The 23273-nt window shown below is 40.3% G+C and overlaps 1 long non-coding RNA gene across 35 annotated transcripts in view; it reads left to right on the plus strand.

Moving 5' to 3' along the window:
• The first annotated feature begins 1556 nt into the window (after positions 1-1556).
• Positions 1557-23273, plus strand: part of LOC123112077 (uncharacterized) — a 28784-nt gene continuing 7067 nt past the window's right edge. For 23 of the 35 annotated variants that reach the window (XR_006455109.1, XR_006455141.1, XR_006455089.1 and 20 more), the window contains exons 1-6: positions 1557-2036; positions 2121-2195; positions 2343-2517; positions 2648-2820; positions 4361-4482; positions 5596-23067. This is a non-coding gene — a long non-coding RNA (uncharacterized lncRNA). Of the gene's footprint in view, positions 2037-2120; positions 2196-2286; positions 2518-2647; positions 2821-4360; positions 4483-5595; positions 23068-23273 lie in introns of all 35 variants that reach the window. The other 12 variants (XR_006455176.1, XR_006455167.1, XR_006455197.1 and 9 more) reach the window with 12 other exon arrangements.

A 23273-nucleotide genomic window follows, 5' to 3' on the forward strand; every position in this document is an offset into this window, starting at 1 on the left:
ACAAGCGAGGCATCACACACGAGGATCGCATCAGTGAGCGCAATGGGCCGGCCCATTCAGAGGCGTTTTCTTTCGGTTTTTGTAACCTTCCAGAAGGTTCCAAGCCATTTTTTCACTGTTTTGGGAAGCTTCTAGAAGACCTAGATGTTTTTTTTTTGTTTTTACTGTTTTTTCCAATTTTCTTTTATTCATTTTTATTTTTATTTTTCGTTTTCATTTTATCATTTTCTTCATAAATTTTAAAATTGCTCAGAATTTCATTTTTTATTTTTATTTAAAATTTGTTATTTAAAATTTGTTCACATTTTTTGGAATTACAATTGCTCGGAATTTGTTATTTAAAATTGCTCGGAATTTCATTTTTTATTTTTTATTTTTCATTTTCTTCGTTATTTAAAATTTGTTCACATTTTTGGAATTACAATTTTTTTCATTTTTTATTTTCTCTTTAAAATTTTGAAACATGTTTACAATTTTCATTAATAGTTTAGAAAATTCAAAAAAAGATCAGAATTTCAGTTTTTATGTTTGTATTCCCAAAAATTTGCAAGTTTTCAATATTTTATTAACCTTTTCAAAATTTATTCAAAATTTTGAATTATGTTCAAAATTTGTTCACCTTTTTTTTTCTTTTTTCTTTCTGTTTTTCCTTTTTGAATATAATTTGGGATTACAAAAAAGTAGTGAATTGTGACAAAAAGTTTGTCAATTCAAAAAATGTTCATGATTCGGACAAATGTTTGGAAAATGATAAATGCTCACGGATTCAAAAAATTATTCATGATTTAAAAAAAATTAGGTTACTCAAAAAATGTTCTCAATTTCTTTAAGAAATATTCATGAATTTTAGAAATATGTTCATTTATTTCTCTAAAATGTTTAAAATATTCAAAAGATGTACAATTTCCAAAATGTCGTGAAATTCTATAAAATGTACGAGATTTTAAAAAGTGTTCACGAATTTGCAAAAACAAACTATGATTTTCAAAACATTTTACTGAATTTGGGAAAATGTTCATCATTTGAAAACTGTTCACGGTTTCAAAAGTGTTCACGAATTAACAGAATTTGCACGATTTTAAAACATGTTCGTGAATTCATAACAGGTTTACAATTTATAAAAATATTCTCCATTTTAAAATTTGTTCATTTTTTAGAAAATCTGAACATTCTTTGAATTTAGTGAACAAATTCTGAATTAAAAAAATGTTCACCCCGATTTGAAAAAACAATGTTCGAATTTCAAAAAATATTCACCAATTTGGAAAAATGGTGCCGGATTTCAGAAAATTTTCTCGATGTTTGGAAAAAAAAGAAAACTAAAAGTTAAACGGAAAAAGAAAACGAAAAGGAGTAAAACCGGAACGAAATAAAACAATGAGAAAACAAGTTTTTTTAAGGGTGGGAATACAGGTTTGGAATGGTTCAACCTTCCCAAAACCTGCCACGCGCTGTATAGGAAACCCCCCTCTTCTGACCGTTGGTGCGTGGCCTTCACTTACCAAAGTTGTTCTTCGACAAGAAAGAGAAAAGAAAACCCAGCCCAGTAGCCCACGCAGCAGAAAAACCAATCCGCCGCCGCTGTCTTTTCCCTCTCTCACATCCCGTCGCTTCCGCCGCCGGCCGATTCCCGTTTCTTCGTCGGTCGCACGCACGCACGCACGCGCACACCTCCTCTCATCCCCGTCTCACGATGAGCATGAGATCAATGGATGTAAGGTTCGGCTTCCAATCCATCCAGGACGCCGGCCAGTCCACCGAGGGGAGAGTCCAAATTGTGCACGCGAAAGCCCTAGGCGCCGCGCATACCATCTTCGCCGCCTCGCCCAGCGTTTGCTCGCCTTAGCTCGCGGAGATGGAGCAGGACGCGCCACCCGTCCCGCACCAGGCCCAGGACGACGGCGCCGTGGATGGCTGGGCGCGCGACGACACAGAGCCCTCCCCTACGGCGTCCCGGCGGAGTGCCCCGAGGCGTAGGTCCTCCTCCTTGCCGCCGCCTCCGTGCAGCCGCTCGTCCGCGACCCTCAACCATGACTGTGCGTGCCCTTCAACCCTTTGTCTCGAATCCATGGATTGTATTGTCATTTGTTTCTGATTTGAGCGTCCATGGGTGGTGGCAGCGGTGGGAGGAGCCCTGCGACGACCTCGACGCCTGTTCCCGCGAGCACGACCACTGCGTTTGCCCCGCAAGAAAGGTACTAACCCCCCCCCCCCCCCCCTCCTCAGGAATCAGAAACAACCATACATGCTGCCATGAACAGCCCATACATTACATTGCCTTCTTAGGACCAGCGAATTCACATGGTAGGAGCGGTTAATAAGATGAGCAGCCGTGGATGCAGGGAAGTGGCTACAGAATTTCAGAATCCAGACTGTTTGCTGCTAGCTCTACTTTGCTCCACCATTTGGTAACTGATGGCAATGCAGCAGCTGTGTGGTTCCCACTTTATGCGGCAGCTGTTCTTCTACCGATCTGTTGCTCGGTGATCAATTGTGTGTGGTTGGTTAATTTACTAGGTAAACTGCACAGCTCAGTAGCATGCAATGCGTTGGGATGACCGGACAAGTCACATGTTCAGTCAGCCCCTGCCTGCCTATGGCTATGTGTTCCAGCGATTTCCTTCTAAATTCCACTTGTTATGTGCAGCCGCATGGATTGGGGATATGTACTTCGGTTTGGGTTCATCAAAAGGGGCAATTGTTGAGCATTTGTATCAACTATCGAGGATCTCAAGTTCACATGGATCACACTATGATCAAGTGCATTCTGGTGCTGTGATGATTGTGACGGAAAATGTTAGCAGCAGAAGCAATCGCTACGTAAGTGATAGCCTGTATGACGTCTCTTTTGATCCTACTTTGTTTATTTTTCAAATCATTAATATTTCCATTGCTTTTCATCTTGCATAATTGCTCTAATCTCCAGCAATTTTCCATTGTTGATAAAAATTGGTAGTATATGCAGCTGTGATCATGAAATTGTATTGGGCAGAATAGGGAAAAGGTCATTTGATTAATGGAATAGATGATGCTTTAACTCTGTTCAAGATAGGTCTCAGCTGTGATCATGAAATTGTATTGGGCAGAATAGGGAAAAGGTCATTTGATTAATGGAATAGATGAAGCCTAACTCTGTTCAAGATAAGTCTCAGCTGTGATAATGAAATTGTACTGAGCAAAACAAGGAAAATGTTATTTGTTTAATGGAATAGATTATGTCCTCGTGACAGGTCTCAACTCCAATATTAAAAATCAGTGCACCTGAATTGCGACACAATTTTTCTCATTTGGAACTGCGGTTATAAGGTGTTTAATCTGAAAGCTATGCGTTCATTAAATGTATGGAAATGCTTGACCATTTCTATAAATTACATAGTATAACATTATCAGTTTGTTTTTTGCATTATTTCCCAGTTCTCTTGCGATACTATTCAACAACCTATCTTCCTGCCTACGAGATGAAAGTGTGTTTTTGCTTACTTAACATGGTTGCCTTATTAACAAATTCATGGGTTCTGTCAGTTATTTTTTATACACTTCCTAAGGAACAACTCATCTTCCTACCTACCAGATATACTACTGCTTGATTGCGTAGCTCCCTGCTTAAGAAGCTCCACCGTTCTTCTATATGTAAAAAATTGAGTTCTAATTTTGTGGAAAGACACGCACAGTGCTGATGTTCTGAGGGCCGGTGTTCATTGCTAGTGGCAAATAATCTCAGATTTCTATGTTCGATAATCCCTCTCGATATAGCTCCCTTCATTTGCACAACACAATCTAGCATACAACAGTTCTGATTTGGATTATGGGTGTTTCTCCAAAAGCTAAGATTATATGCCTGAGAACAAACAAATAACAATATAAACTTACCTCAAAGCTTATGGGATGACTGAAGCTTGATAAATAGTTTCATATGCACTATGGTCTTGTAACAGTAGAAATAACCTTTGAGGGAAAGAGAACCATAAGTATAGGTCACTGCATAGTAGAAGGCCTGTAATCGTGTTGTTCGTATGCACTATAGTCTCTTTATAGAAGTCGACAAAAACAGAGACATCCTAAATTTGGTTTTCTGTTCTTTCTCGTCAGTTAAGAAAAGAAACATTAACTCTTGGATTATCAGTAAGGGAATATGCCTTATTAGAATACTCTTATGGTGGTTATTATTGCTCAACGTTGTGAGGAAAAAGAAGAATATCACGTTTTTGTCTTAGAAAAGGGTTGTGGCAAACTTTTCATAAGCGCACCCTGTTATAAGAAATGGAAGTATAGACAATTAGATCAGCTGCATATTTCCTTTGTTATATATGTAATCCAGAAGTGCAGGTTCGTGAACTGAAAAAATGGTGGCTCCATGCAGGATTTTGACCTCCATACGAAATCTGCAAGGGTAACAACAACAAAGGAAACTGGTGTAAGATTGAGTAGTAAGACTCAAAGATGAGCTACCATCAAGATTATGTCTCGACAATCAAGTATAGTGTGAGCACTTATTTTTCTTTTATACATCAATTAAAATTATCAATTAACTACAAAGTGATCAACATATTTGTCTTAGATATTAAGAAAACTTAGTAATGCCATGTGCCGTATGGACTTAACTTTGTCTCATCTAGTTAATCAGAGCACAAAGAGTGAATATCAAATTGGCTAACTTGAATTATCTGGAACTTTCACCATACCATCTGTACAGTATCCATTAAAATCTGAAATTGGCTCAGTAGTGGCCTTCCCTACTGATTTTCACTTAATTTTTTTTCTCAAACTTAAGACTGCAATGCAATATGGGTGCATGTCATTTTTATGATGCCCGAGTAACTAAGAGAAAATAAGTTCATATATAGTTCTGTTGTGAGTAAACTAAGAAGGGTAAAGTTGCGAAGAAGAAACACAACGATCAATAGTAGTTATATTTTATTTTTGAATTATGAACTGAAGTTGCCATGGTAGCAATATTTAGGAAAATCTGATTTTGTAGCAGGACGCTAAGTTTGACTTAACCTGCAAAAAGTTAAATAAGATTATAGCATATTCTGATGGCAAGCAGATATGGATGTTTCTAGAATAAGTATATTTGATAAACTTACACACTTTACTGGCTTGATTGATCTAAACAAATATTGTTATGCACCCACATTATATTTCTAAAGTTGGTACTATATATAAATAAGAGAAGTGATATAAACAAAGCAGTACGTAAACATGCAAAAAATGTCAGAAGAAAATAAGGTATCATATTAGTTTTATAATCACAGTTATGCAAGAGAATACAGAAATAAAGTGGACTATTGCTTGAATCTCGAAATAACGCATGATCCATATTAAGTTAATTACCAATACGGTGTCACTTACATAAAAGTTCTTATACTCCCTCCGTCCCAAAATAAGTGTCTCAACTTTGTACTAGAGCTAGTACAAAGTTGTACTAAGCTTGAGACACTTTTTTGGGACAGAGGGAGTATTAGTTTACAGAGGGAGTACTTAAGATAATATTCCTCCAAACCCGATGAAAGTTCTTTTACAGTTAAGATCTTTGTTAAAAGGAAATACAAATTCAGTATTTTTGCAATATAACTGGTGTTGGCTGTTATGCAGGATTATTTTTACCGAACTCATAGAAGTAGATTGTGTATCCCATCCAACGTTCAACCTAATGGACATTGAGGGAACCACTTTGAGTAGGCAATTGTTTGTGTGGAGGAAAATGCATGGTACTAAAGCTAACCTTCCTCTGGTCCAGATGAAATCAAGGCAACTGGGTCTTCTATCTTCAAACATCGATTTGTTAGTTCTTCCTGGCTTCAGTGCATCCCCTCATATTACTGTGTTTAAACTACAATGCAGTGTGCTAATTATTTTCTAAAAAAATTACAGTGTACTCCCTCCGTTCCTATATATAAGTCTTTCTAGAGATTTCACTATGGACTACATACATATGGATGTATATAGACATAGTATAGAGTGTAGATTCACTCATTTTGCTCCGTATGTAGTCTTATTTGAATCTCTAAAAAGACTTATATTTAGGAACGGAGGGAGTATTAATTAAGTAAAACTTATTTGAAGTAGATGTAGCACAGCCTTTAGGATTTTGCACATGGACCACACCAATTTCGAGTAGTTGTACTTCTACATATCTGCTCACCAAATAGCTGCATGATTATTATGAACATGGTAAACTCTAAAGCTATTTTCTTTAGTAGTCCTAAAAGAAACTGAACTATTTGTGTGGGGCCAGAGAAGCGTACTTTCAATACAAATTGCAATTGCTTGGGCAAGAGAAATCAACTCAATACTATAATTTTCCATATGTAGTAAGAGGAGGCGTACCATTGTAAACCGATGTAGGCTGAAGGCTAGCTGCATCTTTGGCGTGTGGTCAAACCCGACAAGCTGCAACTATGTGGAGCATCCACACTACTGCCACCACATGCTTGCTAAAACGCTTAATCTGACCATCCCCGTACATCGGCCAAATCTTCGGCGAGCATGTTTGATGGCAAGCTCGGGCGATTATTGTTGTATTGAGTATCCTGATGATAACCGTCATGAAAGTCACTACATGGATCGATGTGCCCATCGTGTCTGGTAGTAGCCCACCTTGGAGAAGAATACACCAACCATTTTGGTAGTGGGCATCTCAACACTTCTATTTGGGCCCCATTCCCCTAATACGCTAGTAATTGTCTCCTTTTCCATATTTCTCTTAGTCTCACTCCCATACACTTCATGATACGAGAGAGGGAATGCTAGCAGCCACGGTGGCAGTGTCCCCTTCGGCCGTTCATGCAACTTGAGAGGATGAAGTCTCTAGCGATGTCGCGTGAAAGGCATCGACGCTAGTGAGTTTGCTACCATCCTAGCCACAACGACAATGCGGCAGAGCATATAGTGGAGGGCAGAGCAAGACGGTCGAGGGAGATGGCTCATCAGAAGAATCCACAACATGCAGACGACCAGTGTAGTAGAGAAGAGGATGAGGCGGAATCACTGGGGAAGCCTCAGGGGACGAGCCAAGTGAGGTAATATCAGGTAATGAACGAGGCGGGAACTATGTTTTTAAGGCGACGCCTTACCGCCTTAGGGAGGGGGGGCGCTTTGGCGCCTAGGCGACGCCTAGGCGGGCGCTTTGGACGCCTAGGCGCCCAAAGCGGTCGATTTTCCAAAGCGGAGGGGGAGCGCTTCGACGCCTAGGCGTCGCCTTAGGGACGCCTTTAAAACATAGGGGCGGGAAAGCCGCATGTGATGATGAGCTTGATAAGAAGCCATTAGAGGTAGAAAAAACCTCGATCCCTAGGAAGTAGCAAAGAGGACCAAGATCAGACATAAGAAACCCACTATGATAAGCCTTCACAAAGGCAATGTACTTAGTCATCGCAGTGATGATCGACATATAGAAGAAGAGTTTGACCACAAGTTGAAAGGTGGACAAGAAGTGTAGGATCATGAGCACTCGCCGAAAACTAGCCGCAATCACCATTGAGACAAAATGATCCAACTAGTCACGAGGGGTTTGCTTAAGGCCGTAAAAGAGGGATGAAGTCGACAAACCATGCCATCAGGAAGAGAATACCCCGGTGGTAGCTATATGTAGACCTCATGCAACAGGGAGGAAGGGAAATGATATCCCACATGCCTATGTGTGCAAGAGCAACAATCTCCTCTACAATCGCATGCTGTAATTCATGATCCAACTATATCTGCTCACCAAATAGCTGCATGATTATTATGAACATGGTAAACTCTAAAGCTATTTTCTTTAGTAGTCCTAAAAGAAACTGAACTATTTGTGTGGGGCCAGAGAAGCGTACTTTCAATACAAATTGCAATTGCTTGGGCAAGAGAAATCAACTCAATACTATAATTTTCCATATGTAGTAAGAGGAGGCGTACCATTGTAAACCGATGTAGGCTGAAGGCTAGCTGCATCTTTGGCGTGTGGTCAAACCCGACAAGCTGCAACTATGTGGAGCATCCACACTACTGCCACCACATGCTTGCTAAAACGCTTAATCTGACCATCCCCGTACATCGGCCAAATCTTCGGCGAGCATGTTTGATGGCAAGCTCGGGCGATTATTGTTGTATTGAGTATCCTGATGATAACCGTCATGAAAGTCACTACATGGATCGATGTGCCCATCGTGTCTGGTAGTAGCCCACCTTGGAGAAGAATACACCAACCATTTTGGTAGTGGGCATCTCAACACTTCTATTTGGGCCCCATTCCCCTAATACGCTAGTAATTGTCTCCTTTTCCGTATTTCTCTTAGTCTCACTCCCATACACTTCATGATACGAGAGAGGGAATGCTAGCAGCCACGGTGGCAGTGTCCCCTTCGGCCGTTCATGCAACTTGAGAGGATGAAGTCTCTAGCGATGTCGCGTGAAAGGCATCGACGCTAGTGAGTTTGCTACCATCCTAGCCACAACGACAATGCGGCAGAGCATATAGTGGAGGGCAGAGCAAGACGGTCGAGGGAGATGGCTCATCAGAAGAATCCACAACATGCAGACGACCAGTGTAGTAGAGAAGAGGATGAGGCGGAATCACTGGGGAAGCCTCAGGGGACGAGCCAAGTGAGGTAATATCAGGTAATGAACGAGGCGGGAACTATGTTTTTAAGGCGACGCCTTACCGCCTTAGGGAGGGGGGGCGCTTTGGCGCCTAGGCGACGCCTAGGCGGGCGCTTTGGACGCCTAGGCGCCCAAAGCGGTCGATTTTCCAAAGCGGAGGGGGAGCGCTTCGACGCCTAGGCGTCGCCTTAGGGACGCCTTTAAAACATAGGGCGGGAAAGCCGCATGTGATGATGAGCTTGATAAGAAGCCATTAGAGGTAGAAAAAACCTCGATCCCTAGGAAGTAGCAAAGAGGACCAAGATCAGACATAAGAAACCCACTATGATAAGCCTTCACAAAGGCAATGTACTTAGTCATCGCAGTGATGATCGACATATAGAAGAAGAGTTTGACCACAAGTTGAAAGGTGGACAAGAAGTGTAGGATCATGAGCACTCGCCGAAAACTAGCCGCAATCACCATTGAGACAAAATGATCCAACTAGTCACGAGGGGTTTGCTTAAGGCCGTAAAAGAGGGATGAAGTCGACAAACCATGCCATCAGGAAGAGAATACCCCGGTGGTAGCTATATGTAGACCTCATGCAACAGGGAGGAAGGGAAATGATATCCCACATGCCTATGTGTGCAAGAGCAACAATCTCCTCTACAATCGCATGCTGTAATTCATGATGAACTAATTCGTCATAATAAGAAGTCGTCTCGAGAAAAGCGATGCCAGAATAACCAATAACCATATCGGTCAATAGGCAGAAGCGAGCGAGCTCGGAAGCCATAAGTAGGTTGAGCTTTGGGCGGTGCGTTGCCACCAGGAAAGGCCATAGTAGTCGAGGGAGATGGCTCATTAGAAGGATCCACAACACGTGGACCACAAGTGTAGTGAAGAAGATGATAAAGGGGGAATCATTGTGGAAACCTCATGGATGAGCGAGGTGAGGTAGCCTTAGGTAATGTACGAGGTGGGGAAGCCGCATGTGGCGACGTGTGGGGTCTATAACAGTAGTACGGGAGAATAAGCTGGGATAGGTGGGCGAGGGCAATAAATGAGTGATAAGTGTATCAAGAAAATTGAGAGAAGAAATATCATCAATGGGGGAGGCTGAAGGAGAGTATGGACGTGGATAGAAAGGACGAGACTCAATCGAAAGTCACATCTCAAGAAATGCACATCCGACGACTAACAAGATCCCAACACCGATAGCCCTTGTGCTCATCACTATAACCTAAGAAGACACATTCAACAAATAGGTCAAATAGTTTGGTGCATGAAGAACATAGCTAATACAGAATGAAGTTGACGCTCAACCAAACAGTTAGGAGAATGCTTAGAAAGACGCTTGAGAGGAATGTCACCCTGTAGAGTTGAGGAGGGATGAATGTTGATGAGATAGGTGGCTACGCTCATCAACTCGCTAGCCACCTCATGAAGGTGACGATGCTTGCGCTCAACAACCCCGTTCTAAGCATGAGCACCAGGACAAGAGAACCGAGCAAGTGTGCTTTGCTCAACAAGGAATCTGCGCAGCAAATGAGAGAGATACACACAAGCTGTATCTGCACGAAAGACACGGATAGTAGTGGAAAACTGGGTATGAACCAATGCGGCAAACTTCTTATAGATAGATAAGACCTCACTACAAGGCATAAAATATATCGACTTGTGACGAGAAAAATAATAGTAAAGATAACAGTGGCGATGGCCTCCTTTCAAGGCAAAGGGAGCTGGGTCCCAAACACCAGAGTGCATAGGATTGAAAGGACGCCGAGACACAGAATTGCTATGAGGATATGGTAACTGAACGTGTTTACCGAGGCAACAAACTTGACTGTCTAAAGTTACATTGCGAGAGACGGATCCTAGAAGACCACATCGTTCTAAGGATGAGAGACGAGAGCCACACATGTGACTGAGATGATGATGCCACAAAGAGTCGGTAGACAAGGTAAGAGAGTTGAAGAGACTGGTGGATGTGGTAGCGGAGGGAAGGTGAAGCATGCCAAGCTTCAGAGGCCGTGTGAGTCACAGCGTCGAGGGTCAACACAAAGTAGAGCACTCGTGTGCCGATCCTAAGTCAGAGAGTTAGAGTCAAGAATATTGGAGTAATAGAAATATTGTTTGTGTTAGGTTCAATGATATATTTGCTTGGATTCTAGGTCGGAGTTACACTTGAGAATGGGCACTTGGATTTGTGATATTTTGACATGAGCTTGAAACTGGAGAACTTTAGGGTGTAGCATGATGAACCTGAGATGTATTTGTTTTATGTAGGTATAGTATGAGTAGCATGAATGTGGTATTGATGGTCTATTGGATCATCTTGGATATTACTAATTGGATTCTAGGTTGGAGATAACTTGAGCATTTGGATTTGTGATATTTTGACCAAAGGTTAGTAGCTTGTATGTGCCCCATATGGATATGAGCATGGAGATGATACAAACGGACCATACTTGGTAGACTTTGATGATTTTGCTAGCCCTCCCCAAGAATGTTACGAGTACATGATCATGGGAGGATGTTTTGATTTAATTAGAATAGATGACAATTTCAGTGGTATGAGCCTTGTTGGAGCAACTGATCTTGATTTTATTATGTGTTTCTGCTCCTTTAGATGCAGTAATAGGGAGAGGTAGTACTTATGAAGTGATATTACGTTCGTGGATAAATAGATCTTTAATAACCTTGGAACATCTCGGATGTGTAACATGATCAGCTTGGTTGTGAAAATTGATGGACTATTACATCATCTTGGATTGAATTAGTATGAAGAAAACAAAGATATTGGTGTACTAGAAATGTTGTTTGTGTTAGGTTCAATGATACATCTGCTGGGATTCTAGTTCAGAGTTAAACTTGAGATTGGGCACTTGGATTCGTGATATTTTCACATGAGCTTGAAACTGGAAAACTTCAGGGTGTAGCATGATCAACCTGAGATGTATTGAATTTATATAGGTATAGTATGATTAGGATGAATGTGGTATTGGTGGATTATTGGATCATCTTGGATATTACTAGTTGGTTTCTAGTTAAGATAACTTAAGCACTTGGATTTGTGATATTTTAACCTAAGCTTAGTAGCTTGTATGTGTCCCATATGGATATGAGCATGGAGACGATACAAATGGATCGTAGTTGATAGATTTTGCAAGCCCTCCCCCAAGAATGTTACGAGTACAAGATCATCATGGGAGGATGATTTGGATTAATTAGTATGGATGACAATTTCAAACGTTATGAGCCTTGTTGGAGCAGCTGATGTTGCTTTTATTATGTGTTTGTGCTCCTTTAATTTAGATGCAGTAGTAGGAGGGCAGGAGTTATGAAGTGATATTATATTTGTGGATAAATAGATCTTTAATAACCTTGGAACAGTTTGGATGTACTTAGATGATTGTGATCTTCAAAAATATATCTGGTGGACAAATAAATTCTAATTTTTGGATCTATAGTCATCCAGTGGAAGCTTGCTTCATACTGAACTTAGATAACCATGATCGTGGGTTTGGTTAGATCATAGTTATGATTTGTACTAGATGCATTGGATTGAAACTAGAGAACTTTAGGGTATATGATGATCAATTAGAGATATATTGGATTTGTATGAACATAATATGATCAGCGTGATTGTGAAAATTGCTGGAAGAAAACAAAGATATTGGAGTAATAGCAATGTTGTTTGTGTTAGGTTCGATGATACATCTGCTTGGATTCTAGGTCGGAGTTAAACTTGAGATTGGGCACTTGGATTTGTGATATTTTCACTTGGGCTTTAGGGTGTAGCATGATCAACCTGAGATGTATTGGATTTATATGGGTATACTATGATTAGCATGAATGCGGTATTGGTGGATTATTGGATGATCTTGGATATTAGTAGTTGGATTCTAGGTTGGAGATAACTTGAGCACGTGGATTTGTGATATTTTGACCTAAGCATAATAGCTTGTATGTTCCCCATATGGATATGAGCATGGAGATGATACAAACGAATTGTAATTGGTAGACTTTGATGATTTTACTAGCCCTCCCCAAGAATGTTACGAGTATGAGATCAGGAGGATAATTTGGATTAATTAGAACAGATGGAAATTTTTGTGGTATGTGTGCCATGTTGGAGCAGCTGATATTGCTTTTATTATGTGTTTGTGCTCCTTTAGATGTAGTAGTAGGAGGGTAGTAGTTATGACGTGATAGATATACATCTTTAATAACCTTGGAACAATTTGGATTTATTTGTTGATTGTGATCTTGAAAACAAATCTGGTAGATAAATAACTTCTAATTTTTAGATCTATAGTAATCCAATGGAGGCTGAGGTAGTTGCAGAGGAGCGATGTGAAAGTACATCAGAAGCTTTACTTGATTGCCTGAAGATTGACATTGCAGCAATGGCTTGGCACAAAGCCCGATGCGGCTGACAGGGTTTTCACCCTCTCCCACACCTCCCGTGCATTGTTCATTTCTTGCCAATTCGACTTGATGTCCTTCCCTTGTTACGGGTTCCGTGCCACTGACTTGATCCGTCATCACACGTTCTACCACCGTGCGTCCTTGGCCTTGGCGGTAGGTAACGTCGTGCTCTCGGGCTGTGTCTCGTGGGTTAGCCATTGTGGTGTTGACTGCCTGTGTGGCTATGGCGGCGCCCAGCAGGGAAACACGAGATGTTGTCGGATTGAGTCATCGCACATCGCACCCCGAAGCCAGGCAAAGGATGCCGGTCGGACTGGCAAGGAGCGTATTGCACATGAGGTATGGCAGAAGGGATGAAAACGTTATTGGGAGCGGATTGCCATTGCCGTCATTCGTTGTAGTTTGAGCCAAGCGTCAGGGGATGACGTTTGGGAAGGTGGGAAGATGGTTGGATCATGATTACTACTAGATTCACACGTTTAGAGATTGAAACTGGAGAACTTTTGGGTGTAGTATGATCAGTCGAAGAGATATTGGATTTATATGTGTAATATGCTCAGGATGATTTTGAAAATTGATTGACTATTACATCATCTTGGAATGAAATAGTAGGAAGAAAACAAAGATATTGGCGTAAAAGAAATGTTGTATGTGTTAGGTTCACTTACATATCTGCTTGGATTCTAGGTCGGAGTTAAACTTGAGAATGGGCACTTGGATTTGTGATATTTTGACATGAGCGTGAAACTTGAGAACTTTAGGGTGTAGCATGATGAACCTGAGATGTATTTGATTTATATAGGTATGGTATATGATTAGCATGAATGCGGTATTGGTGGACTATTTGATGGTCTTGGATATTACTAGTTGGATTCTAGGTTGGAGATAACTTGAGCACTTGGATTTGTGATCTTTTGACCAAAGCTTAGTAGCTTGTAAGTGCCCCATATGGATATGAGCATGAAGATGATACAAACGGATAGTTGGTAGACTTTGATGATTTTGCTAGCCTTCCCAAAAAATGTTACGAGTAAAAGGTCGTGGGAGAATGATTTGGATTACTTGGAATGGATGACAATTTCAGTGGTATGAGCCTTGTTGGAGCAGCTGATCTTGCTTTTATTATGTGTTTGTGCTCCTCCAGATGCAGTAGTAGTAGGAGGGTAGTACTTATGAAGTGATATTATATTGGTCGATAAATAGATCTTTAATAACCTTGGAACAGTTTGGATTTAATTAAGTGCTTGTGATCTTGAAAAAAAATCTGGTGGATAAATGACTCGTAATTTTTGGATCTATAGCCATCCAGTGGAAGCTTGCTTTATACTGGACTTAGATAACTATGATAGTGAGCTTGTTTGGATCATAGTTGTGATTTGTACTAGATGCACACCTTTAGAGATTGAAACTGGAGAACTTTAGGGTCTAGTATGATCAGTCAGGGATATATTGGATTTAAATGTGTAACATGATCATCTTGATTGTGAAAATTGATGGACTATTACATCATCTTGTTGGATTGAATTAGTAGGAATAAAACAAAGATATTGGTGTAATAGAAATGTTGTTTGTGTTAGGTTCAATGATACATCTGCTTGGATTCTAGTTCGGGGTTAAACTTGAGATTGGGCACTTGGATTTGTGATATTTAAACATGAGCTTGAAACTAGAAAAACTTTAGGGTGTAGCATGATCAACCTGGGATATATTGAATTTATATAGGCATAGTATATGATTAGTATGAATGCGGTATTGGTGGACTATTGGATCATCTTGGATAACTAGTTCGATTCTAGGTTGGAGATAACTCAAGCACTTGAATTTGTGATATTTTGACCTAAGCTTAGTAGCTTGTATGTGCCCCATATGGATATGAGCGTGGAGATGATGCAAACAGATTGTAGTTGGTAGACTTTGTTGATTTTGCTAGCCCTCCCCAAGAATGTTACGAGTACGAGATCATCAAGGGAGGATGATTTGGATTAATTAGAATAGATGGAAATTTCTGTGGTATGTGTGGCTTGTTGGAGCAGCTGATATTGCTTTTATTATGTGTTTGTGCTCCTTTAGATGTAGTAGTAGGCCGAGGGTAGTAGTTATGACGTGATATTGTATTGGTGGATAAATACATCTTTAATAACCTTGGAACAATTTGGATTTACTTAGATGATAGTGATCTTGAAAACAATTCTGGTGAATAAATAACTTCTATTTTTTGGATCTATGTAATCCAGTGGAGGCTGAGGTAGTTGCAGAGGAGCGATGAGAAAGCACATGAGAAGCTTTACTCGATCTCTTGAAGATTGACATTGCCACAACGGCTTGGCGCAAAGCTCGATGCGGCCGACAGGGTTTTCACCCTCTCCCACACCTCCCGTGCATTGTTCATTTCCTGCCAATTCGGCTTGGTGTCCTTCCCTTGTTTGTGGGTTCCGTGCCACTTACTTGATCCGGCATCACACGGTCTCTCGCCGTGCGTCCTTAGCCTTGGTGGTAGGTAACGTTGTGCTCTCGGGCTGTGTCTCGTGGGTTAGCCATTGCGGTGCCGACTGCCTATGTGGCTATGGCGGCGCCCAACAGGGAAACACGAGATGTTATCGGATTGAGGCATCGCACATCGCTCCCCGAAGCGAGGCAAATGATGCCGGTCGGACTAGCAAGGAGCGGATTGCACAAGAGGTATGGCAGAAGGGATGATAACGTTATTGGGAGCGGATTGTCATTGCCGTCATTCATTGTAGTTGGAGCCAAGCGTCGAGGGGATGACGATTGGGGAAGGTGGGAAGTTGGTTGGATCATACTCCCTCCGTCCCATAATGTAAGATATTTTTCGACACTACATTAGTGTTAAAAAACGTCTTACATTATGGGACGGAGGGAGTAGTTATGATTACTACTAGATGCACACCTTTAGAGATTGACTGGAGAACTTTAGGGTGTAGTATGATCAATCGAAGAGATATTGGATTTATATGTGTAATATGATTAGGGTGATTTTGAAAATTGATTGACTATTACATCATCTTGGAATGAAATAGTAGGAAGAAAACAAAGATATTGGAGTAATAGAAATGTTGTATGTGTTCAGTTCAGTTACATATCTGCTTGGATTCTAGGTTGGAGTTAAACTTGAGAATGGGCACTTGGATTTGTGATACTTTGACATGAGCTTGAAACTGGAGAACTTTAGGGTGTAGCATGATCATCCTAAGATGTATTTGATTTATATAGGTATAGTATGATTAGCATGAATGCGGTATTGGTAGACTATTGGATGGTCTTGGATATTACTTTTTGGATTCTAGGTTGGAGATAACTTGAGCACTTGGATTTCTGATCTTTTGGCGAAAGCTTAGTAGCTTGTAAGTGCCCCATATGGAACATGAAGATAATACAAATGGATCATAGTTGGTAGACTTTGATGATTTTGCTAGCCCTCCCCAGGAATGTGACGAGTACAAGATCATCATGGGAGGATGATTTGGATTAATTAGAATAGATGACAATTTCAGTGGTATGTGCCATGTTGGAGCAGCTGATCTTGCTTCTATTATGTGTTTGTGCTCCTTTAGATGCAGTAGTAGGAGGGGGTAGTACTTATGAATTGATATTATATTGGTGGATAAATGGATCTTTAATAACCTCGAAATAGATTGGATTTAATTAAGTGCTTGTGATCTTGAAAAAAAATCTGTTGGATAAATAACTTCTAATTTTTTGATCTATAGCCATCCAGTGTAAGCTTGCTTTATACTGGACTTAGATAACCATGACAGTGGGCTTGATTGGATCATAGTTGTGATTTGTACTAGATGCACACCTTTAGAGATTGAAACTCGAGAACTTTAGGGTCTAGTATGATCAATTGGAGATATATTGGATTTATATGTGTAATATGATCAACATGATTTTGAGTATTGATGGACTGTTACATCATCTTGGATTGAATTAGTAGGAAGAAAACAAAGATTTTGGAGTAATAGAAATGTTGTTTGTGTTAAGTTCAATTACATATGTGCTTGGGTTCTATGTTGGAGTTAAACTTGAGACTGTGCACTTGGATTTGTGTTATTTTGGCATGAGCTTTAAACTGAAAAACTTTAGGGTGTAGCATGATCAACCCGAGATATATTGAATTTATATAAGTATAGTATGATTAACATGAATGCGGTATTGGTGGACTATTGGATCATCTTGGATATTACTACTTGGATTCAAGGTTAGAGATAACTTGAGCACTTGGATTTGTGATACTTTGACCTAAGCATTGTAGCTTGTATGTGCCCTATATGGATATGAGCATGGGGATGATACAAATGGATCATAGTTGGTAGACTTTAATGAATTTGCTAGTTCTCCCCAAGAATGTTACGAGTACAGGATCATCATGGGAGTATGATTTGGATTAATTAGAATAGATGACAATTTTAGTGGTATGAGCCTTGTTGGTGGAGCTGATCTTGCTTTTATTATGTGTTTGTGCTCCTTCATACGCACTAGGAGGAAGATGGTAGTATGAAGTGATGTTATATCGGTGGATAAAAAGATCTTTAATAACCTTGGAACAACTTGGATTTACTTAGGTGATTGTGATCTTGAAAAAAAATTTGGTGGATAAATAACTTCTAATTTTTTGGATGTATAGTCATCCGATGTGGTGCCTCAGACGGACACCTTCCGATATTTGGGGTCGATGCTGCAGAAGGATGGGGTATTGATGAAGATGTGAACCATTGAATTAAAGCCGGATGGATGAAGTGGCACCAAGCTTCTGGCATTCTCTGTGATAAGAGTGCCACAAAAGCTAAAAGGCAAGTTCGACAGGACGGCAGTTCGAACCGCAATGTTGTATGGCGCTGAGTGTTGGTGGACTAAAAGGCGACATGTTCAACCGTTAGGTGTGGCGGTGATGCGTATATTGAGATGGATGCGTGGCCACACGAGGAAGGATCGAGTCCGAATGATGATACGAGATAGAGTTGGGGTAGCACCAATTGAAGAGAAGCTTGTTCAACATCGTCTGAGATGGTTTGGGCATCTTCAGTGCAGGTCTCCAGAAGCTCCAGTGCATAGTGGACGGCTAAAGCATGCGAAAAATGTCAAGAGAGGTCGGGGTAGACCGAATTTAACATGGTAGGAGTCCGTAAAGAGAGATCTAAAGGATTGGAGTACCAACAAAGAACTAGCTATGGACAGGGGTGCATGGAAGCTTGCTATCCGTGTGCTCGAACCATGAGTTGGTCGCGAGATCTTATGGGGCTCACCTCTAGCCTACCCCAACTTGTTTGGGACTAAATACTTTGTTGTTGTTGTTGTTGTTGTTGTACATCAGGCGGAAGCTTGCTTTATACTGGAATTAGATAACCATGATAGTGGGCTTGGTTGGATCATAGTTATGATTTGTACTAGACACACACCTTTAGAGATTGAAACTGGATAACTTCAGGGTGTAGTATGGTCAATCAGAGATATATTGGATTTATATGAGTATAATATGATCAGCAAGATTGTGAAATTCATGGACTATTACATCATCTAGGATTGATATAGTAAAAAGAAACAAAGATACTGGAGTAATAGAAATGTTGTTTGTGTTAGGTCCAATGATATATCTGCTTTGATTCTAGGTCAGAGTTAAACTTGAGATTTGGCACTTGAATTTGTGATATTTTTGCATGAGCTATAAGCTGGAGAACTTTAGGGTGTAGCATGATCAGCTGAGATATATTGGATCTATATAGGTATAGTATGACTAGCATGAATGTGGTATTGGTGGACTATTGGATCATCTTGGATATTACTAGTTGGATTATATGTTGGAGATAACTTGAGCACTTGGATTTGTGATATTTTGACCTAAGCTCAGTGGCTTATATGTGCCCCATATGGACATAAGCATGGAGATGACACAAACATATCGTAGTTGGTAAACTTTGATGATTTTGCTAGCCCTCCCCAAGAATGTTACGAGTACAAAATCATCATGAGAGGATGATTTGGATTAATTAGTATAAATGACAATTTCAGTGGTATGAGCCTTGTTGGAGCAGCTGATGTTGCTTTTATCATGTGTTTGTGCTCCTTTAGATAAAGTAGTTGGAGGGTATCACTTTGAAGTGATATTATATGGGTGAATAAGTAGATTTGTTATAGCCTTGGTACAATTTGGATTTACTTATGTGATTGTGATCTTGAAAAAAATCTAGTGGATCAATAACTTCTATTTTTTGGATCTATATTAATCCCGTGGAGACTGAGGTAGTTGCAGAGGAGCGATGAGATAGCACATGGAAAGCTTTATTCGATTGCCTGAAGATCGACATTGCCGCAACGGCTTGGCGCAAAGCCCCTTGTGGATGACAGGGTTTTCACCATCTCCCACACCTCCCGTGCATTTTTCATTTCCCGCCAATTCGGCTTGGTGTCCTTCCCTTGTTTGCGGGTTCTGTGCCACTGACTTGATCCGGCATCACACATTCTCCTGCCGTGCGTCCTTGGCCTTGGCGGTAGGTAACGTCGTGCTCTTGGGCTGTGTCTCGTGGGTTAGCCATTGCGGTGCCAACTGCCTGTGTGGCTATGGCAGCGCTCAACAGGGGAACACGAGATGTTGTGGGATTGAGGCATCACACATAGCAATCCGAAGCTAGGCAAAGGATGCTGGTCGGACTGGCAGGGAGCTGATTGGACATGAGGTATGGCAGAAGGTGAAAACGTTGTTGGGAGCAGAGTGTCATTGTCGTCATTCATTGTACTTGGAGCCAAGCGTTGAGGGGATGGTGGGAAAATTGTTGGATCATAGTTATGATTACTACTAGATTCACACCTTTAGAGATTGAAACTAGAGAACTTTATAGGGTGTAGTATGATCAATCGGAGATAATTTATATGAGTGTAATATATGATCAGCATGATTGTGAAAATTGATTAACTATTACCGAAAAAGGCTTTCGCCCCGCTTTATATATAAAGCAAACCACCGAGCACAAGGTTCAACAAGGTACCGACAAGCGGATACACACATATACAGCCACCGCACGCAGAGTCGCACAATACAACAAACACACGCTTGGATTGAAATAGTTGGTAGAAAACAAACATAATCGAGTTATAGAAATTTTGTTTGTGTTAGGTTCAATGATATATCTGCTTGGATTCTAGGTCGGAGTTAAACTTGAGAATGGGCACTTGGATGTGGTATTTTGAGATGAGCTTGGAACTGAAGAACTTTAGGGTGTAGCATGATGAACCTGAGATGTATTGGATTTATATAGCTATAGTATGATTAGTATGAATGCGGTATTGATGGACAATTGGATGGTCTTGGATATTACTAGTTGGACTCTAGGTTGGAGATAACTTGAGCACTTGGATTTGTGATATTTTGACCTAAGCTTAGTAACTTGTATGTCCCCCGTATGGATATGAGCATGGAGATGATACGAATGGATCGTAGTTGGTAGACTTTGATGATTTTGCTTGCCCTCCCCAGAAATGTTACGAGTACAAGATCATCATGGGAGGATGATTTGGATTAATTAGAATAGATGACAATTTCAGTGGTATGAGCCTTGTTGGAGCAGCTGATGTTGCTTCTATTATGTGTTTGTGCTCCTTTATAGGCAGTAGTAGGAGGGGGTAGTACTTATGAATTGATATTATATTGGTGGATAAATGGATCTTTAATAACCTTGGAACAATTTGGATTTACTTAGGTGTTTGTGATCTTGAAAAAATTTGATGGATAAATAACTCCTATTTTTTGGACCTATAGTCATCTAGTGGAAGCTTGCTTTATACTGGACTTAGATAACCATGATAGTGGGCTTGGTTTGATCATAGTTATGATTTGTACTGGATTCACACCTTTAGAGATTTAAACTGGAGAACTTTTGTGTGTAGTATGACAATTGAAGATATATTGGATTTATACGGGTGTAATATGATCAACATGATTGTGAAAATCGATGGACTATTACATCATCTTGGATTGAATTAGTAGGAAGAAAAAAAGCTATTGGAGTAATAGAAATGTTGTTTATGTTAGGTTCAATGATATATCTGCTTAAATTCTAGGTCGGAGTTAAACTTGAGATTGAGCACTTGGATTTGTGATATTTTGACATGAGCTTGAAACTGGAGAACTTTAGGGTGTAGCATGATCAACCTGAGATATATTGGATTTATATAGGTATAGTTTGATTAGCATGAATGCCGTATTGGTGGACTATTGGATCATCTTGGATATTACTAGTTGGATTCTAGGTTGGAGATAACTTGAGCACTTGGATTTGTGATATTTTGACCTAAGCTTAGTAGCTTGTATGTGCCCCATATGGATTTGAGCATGGAGATGATACAAATGGATCGTAGTTGGTATATTTTGATGATTTTGCTAGCCCTCCCCAGGAATGTTACGAGTACAAGATCATCATGGGAGGATGATTTGGATTAATTAGAACAGATGGAAATTTCTGTGGTATGTGTGCCTTGTTGGAGCAGCTGATCACGTTTTTATTATGTGTTTGTGCTCATTTAGATGCAGTAGCAGTAGTAGGATAGTACTTATGCAAAGATGAATCCAAGGGCGAAGGTTTGGTCTTGCTAATTTCAATCGTTACAGTTCATTAGTTTTTTTCTCAAATCTTATTGGATGATGTTTTGTTGTTGAACTGTAGTTTTTTGATCCCTCTGAATCTTCGGATGATCGCAAATTCTTGACCCATCTTGATTTAACTTCTTCGCTTGATCAGTACAATAATTTAGTGTCCAAAGATTCTGATTTGGATTATTATTATTATTGGTTGTTTCTCTAAAACATGGGATTATATGGTTAGGGGCAGGGGTGACTTATCTTCTTGATGATCTGTGTTTGGATGATCATTATTTTCTCTATTTTAATTTCTTCCCCTCCACAGCTCATCTTTAATCTCACAATTCTAATTTGTATTTATTGGTGGTTTTCTAGAAATGGGGGGTTATATGACTTAGCGGGGGCACTTATCGTCTCGGTGATCTATGTTTGGAGATCATCACTCTTTCCATTTAATTTCCTCATCTCGACTGTTTAATTTTAAAGTCCTCGACAATTCTGATTCGGATTCGTTGGTGGTTCTCCAGAAGTTGGAATTATAGGCCTAGCGGCTGGTCCTATTTTGCCTCTACGGTTCTTTTTCAGTTGCTTGACTTTTTTGACCTTTCTTATTTAATAATTAAACTCCCCAGACATTAGGTTTTCTCTATCCTTGGCTGGTAATTCTCAACTGTTGCAGAAGGTTTTCCCTATCCTTGGTCGGTAATTCTCATCTGTTGCAGAAGGTTTTCCCTATCCTTGGTCGGTAATTCTCAACTACTGCAGAAACCGGCTTGGATAATTGCATTTAGGAACCAGTGTTGTAACCCGTCATCCCTACCCCGACCGAGATAGGCTTATTTACCCTTTACCTCCTCTTTGTTTGACACATGCTTTAGCTGAGCTTCACTGACTTATTGAAAGGTATCTTGCTCGTTGCAGGTCGTAGTTGACTAATTCAAGTACAACCTGCTGCTGAGTTGCAGCTTTTCTAAATCGTAACTTTGTCATCCTTTAAAATTATCTTACTGGGCAACATTTTGAATCCAGATTTATCTGCAAAGGTGCAACAATGGAGATTCAATCTAATGTCACATCCTACAACCAAAAAAGACTATGCTCCAGTTTTAACTCTTACCACTTATTTTTATTTCATGTAGCTACTTGTTCATGTCTTTAATTTAGGTTATTTGCTTCTGCCCTCCCTGTGATTGCAGGTTTAATTTAAGCCCAGACCATGCTGGCAGTGAGTCAGAATCAGTTATGTTCTCAAGTGTTTCTCTTGCCCACAGATACATTTATTCATTTTCGCTGACCTGCTATGTTCTATTGTAATTCAAGTTCGAATGTTTATTTTGTAGCCCTGCTTTGTGCTGTCCTAATTCAAGTTGCGCCGCCACAAAATGCTTCTAATTTAACTGCTGTAAGCGCAGCAATAGGAGCAGCGCAGGTGGCCACTGCAGCTAAGCTCCACATGGAACGTATGCCCTGTTGCACCCTCGCAGGTACCCACAGTCGTCTCTCTCTTTCCTTTGATTTGATCCCCACAAATTCTCAGCTTTATTTCTGTGGATTCTGTTTTGTCTATGCTTGCTATGTGTTTGACAAAAATCCAAGCACGGCCGAGGTGAAGATTTTGTGCTTAGGTTTTTACTCAAGTATTTCATCTTTTTCTGAAATTTAGCTCCAATGAACTGAAATTTTTTGGCAT

The sequence above is a fragment of the Triticum aestivum genome, chromosome 1B (assembly GCF_018294505.1).
Source record: "Triticum aestivum cultivar Chinese Spring chromosome 1B, IWGSC CS RefSeq v2.1, whole genome shotgun sequence".
Taxonomy (NCBI): Eukaryota; Viridiplantae; Streptophyta; class Magnoliopsida; order Poales; family Poaceae; genus Triticum; species Triticum aestivum.